General features: G+C 39.6%; 1 protein-coding gene across 2 annotated transcripts in view; it reads right to left on the bottom strand.

Moving 5' to 3' along the window:
• als2b (alsin Rho guanine nucleotide exchange factor ALS2 b) overlaps nt 1–3,945 on the bottom strand; it is a 47,410-nt gene that overhangs the window by 32,202 nt on the left and 11,263 nt on the right. The gene's annotated exons all lie outside the window — the stretch shown is intronic.

Genomic DNA, 3,945 nt, shown 5'->3' with positions numbered 1-3,945 from the left:
CCCCAGGGGTTTGCATCAAATATTGTGTGATCAATCAATCAATCAATCAGCATTTACAGTTAGGTCCATATATATTTGGACAAAGACAACATTTTTCTAATTATGGTTCTGTACATTACTAAAATGAATTTTAAACAAAAACTTTAATTCAGTAGGTTGAACAAAATGATTGCATAAAAATGTGAGGAACTAAAGCATCTTTTAAACACAATCTCTTCATTTCAGAGGCTCAAAAGTAATTGGGCAGATTAAATAATTGTAAATAAAATGTTCATTTCTGGTACTTGGTTGAAAATCCTTTGTTGACAATGACTGCCTGAAGTCTTGAACTCATGGACATCACCAGACGCTGTGTTTCCTCTTTTTTAATGCTCTGCCAGGCCTTCACTGCAGCGCTTTTCAGTTGCTGTTAGTTTGTGGGCCTTTCTGTCTGAAGTTTAGTCTTTAACAAGTGAAATGCTGCTCAGTTGGGTTGAGATCAGGTGACTGACTTGGCTATTCAAGAATATTCCACTTCTTTGCTTTAATAAACTCCTGGGTTGCTTTGGCTTTATGTTTTGGGTCATTGTCCATCTGTAGTACAAAACAACGACCAATCAGTTTGGCTGCATTTGGTTGGATCTGAGCAAACAGTATGGCTCTGAATACCTCAGAATTCAGTGGGCTGCTTCTGTCCTGTGTCACATCATCTATAAACACTAGTGACTCAGTGACACTGGCAGCCATGCATGCCCAAGCCATCAATCACACTGCTCTGCTGTGTTTTACAGATGATGTGGTAATGCTTTGGATCATGAGCTGTACCACACCTTCACCATACTGTTCTCTTTCCATCATTCTGGTAGAGGTTGATCTTGGTTTCATCTGTCCAAAGAGTGTTCTTCCAGAACTGTGCTGCTTTTTTAGATGTTTTTTAGCAAAGTCCAGTCTAGCCTTTTTATTCTTGAGGCTTATGAGTGTCTTCCACCGTGCAGTGAACCCTCTGTATTTACTTTCATGCAGTCTCTTCTCTTTATGGTAGATTTGGATATTGATACTTCTACCTCCTGGAGAGTGTTGTTCACTTGGTTGGCTGTTGTGAAGGGGTTTCTCTTCACCATTGAGATTATTCTGCCATCATCCACCACCGTTGTCTTCTGTGGGCGCCCAGGTCTTTTTGCATTGATGAGTTCACCMGTGCTTTCTTTCTTTCTCAGGATGTACCAAACTGTGGATTTTGCCACTCCTAATATTGTAGCAATTTCTCAGATGGGTATTTTCTAATTTTGCAGCTTAAGGATGGCTTGTTTCACCTGCATTGAGAGCTCCTTTGTCTGCATGTTTCATTCACAGCAAAACCTTCCAAATGCAAGCACCACATCTCAAATCAACTCCAGGCCTTTTATCTGCTTAATTGAGAATGACATAATGAAGGGATTGCCCACACCTGTCCATGAAATAGCCTTGGAGTTAATTGTCCAATTACTTTTGGTCCCTTTAAAAATATGGTGGCACATGTTTAAGGAGCTGAAACTCCTAAAATCTTCATCTAATTTTAATGTGGATACCCTCAAATGAAAGCTGAATGTCTGGACTTTATGTCCATGTACATTATATAACTATAACTTGAATATGTTTCAGTAAACGGGTAAAAAGACTAAATTTGTGTCAGTGTCCAAATATATATGGACCTAACTGTATTTATAGAGCCCTTTACAATAGCTGAGAGGTGCGCAAAGTGCTTCACAATGCAAAAGTTAAAACAACAGTAAAATAATACAGAAGCCACTAAGTATTAAAATAAGTCCTGAGGAAGTTGGTTCCACAATCTGTGTGCAGAGACAAGAAAGAAAGGCCAATGGTCCAATCACTCTGTTTGTATTTGGACTTTGGGACAGAGAGTAAAGACGTATTAGATTATCTTAAGGTCTGCTAATGTAAAGCTACTATATCAGCTAAACCAAGACATTAAAATCTTTAAAAGGTGGTGAACAATGAAAGCTTAAAATCAATTCTAAAGCAGACTGGAAGCCAGTGGAAAGAGAATAAAACTGGGGTGATGTGCTCACATCTGGGAGCGTTCGTTAAAATACGAGCTGCAGCATTTTGAACAGTAGTCAAGCATTGAGCTGATAAAAGCATCAATGACATTTTCCAGGTCAGAGCGATTAAAAAAAAAAAAAGGCTCAACTTTGGCTAAAAGTCATAACTGAAAAAAAAATTGGGCTTGATGACAGAGACTATTGTTTATCAAGTTTTATTTGTCCTAAATGTGAAGCAGGAGTGGTTCATGCAGCTGAGCTGCTCAGGAACCAGTGTGGCTGCAGTCACGCTGCAAGTATTAGCTGCAGCCTGAGAACTAACATCAGCTTCGGAGGTTTAATATTCACAGCATGACCACTAATCTCTGCTGGACAAAGGTGAGATTTGGTCATAAAACAACAGCAGACACCCTGAAATTAAATATTGTTCTCCTTCTCTTAACTAAACTAATGCCCCTTTTCCATGGTGTAGTGTCGGAACGGTCGGTGTTGGTACGGGTCTGTACGGTTCAGACCGGTTGGTTTCCAATGGTGTTCCAGTCCGGTTCCAATGGGTGTGTTTTGGGTGGTTGGTGGAGGTGGTTTTTAGGTATTTAGAAAAAAAATTAATGGGTAAAATGAGAGATGGAAATACATTTGATGAATAACTTTTGAAATTTTAAACATTTGCAAAAATTTAGTCAATCAGTGACGAACAGTGTTCTGACGTCACATTTTGGTGTCAGCTGGGGCTGGTTGGAACCACAATGAAGTAGCTAACTAAAAAAAGTGCCGGTTCCATGGATCTGGCCTAATGGAAATGGCTTGGAACCGTACCGAACCGTACCAACACTACACTAAGTGGCACTAGTGGAAAAGGGGCTTAAGCTTCCATCTCTGTGACTGTCAGCGCTGGACCAGAAGGAATTAAACTGATTTAGACGACATGCATTTGCTCCATTCTGTCCACAACAGTGCACGCAGGAGGAGTGGCTTCCTGGAGATTAACAATGGGGGTTCTTCTTTGAGTTTTTAAGTCTTTAAGGAAAAGAATGTCTCTCTGCTAAGTTCAGATTTCTTAACTTCTTGTGGAGATAAACTCAGCTTTAGCTATGATGCATTCAAGTAATAGACTGGAAACAGGGATTTGGGGACATCACTGAACAGTAAAGCAGGACAAGTTTAAAAAAATCAATCAGTGTTGGTCTCTCTTTGAGCCTTTGATGCTCTTCAGTCTCTTGGTTTTAAATCTAACTATTTGCAGAAAAAACAAATCATGATCAAGAACAAGCCTGAAAGGGATCCCTTATTAGTTGTAACATTAGACTTTATTTGATAAACATACAGTATATTTTAACTGTAAAATAAAGACTGTAAAAATACTGTAGGCTGTTTAATTTTGTAAATTTTTAAAAGTATATTTAAACACGGATGGAGCCATTTTATTTACACACAAAGCATTCTGGGTAAATGACAACGTGGACAGGTCCTTGGTGTGAGCGAGCTATATCCACCCTGAAGGTTAATCTTGTACAATATCTGATGATCGACTCTTTTAAATGAAACCAGAGAGCGTTGACAGAGAGGAGAAGGTAGAAATGACTCAGCCTGTAACTGAAAATATAGATGGAGGACAACAGAGCTGCTTCATGGAAGAAGAACCTCAACTTAGCCTGCTAGCCTTTGCACTAGCACCCAATTGCCTTATATGTATTAGCTTGGTGCTAGTGCGACAAACAAGCTAAACTGAGGTCCTCCATCCATGAAGCAGCTCTGTTGTCCTCCATCTATATTTTCAGTTACAGGCTGAGTCATTTCTACCTTCTCCTCTCTGTCAACGCTCTCTGGTTTCATTTAAAAGAGTCGATCATCAGATATTGTCCAAGATTAACCTTCAGGGTGGATATAGCTCGCTAGCAGCCTCGCACAGAGGACATATCCACGT

The sequence above is a fragment of the Austrofundulus limnaeus genome, unplaced genomic scaffold, assembly GCF_001266775.1.
Source record: "Austrofundulus limnaeus strain Quisiro unplaced genomic scaffold, Austrofundulus_limnaeus-1.0 Scaffold9, whole genome shotgun sequence".
NCBI lineage: Eukaryota > Metazoa > Chordata > Actinopteri > Cyprinodontiformes > Rivulidae > Austrofundulus > Austrofundulus limnaeus.
The sequence above is the reverse complement of the archived record's forward strand: the minus strand, read 5'-3'. Positions and strand labels throughout refer to the sequence as shown.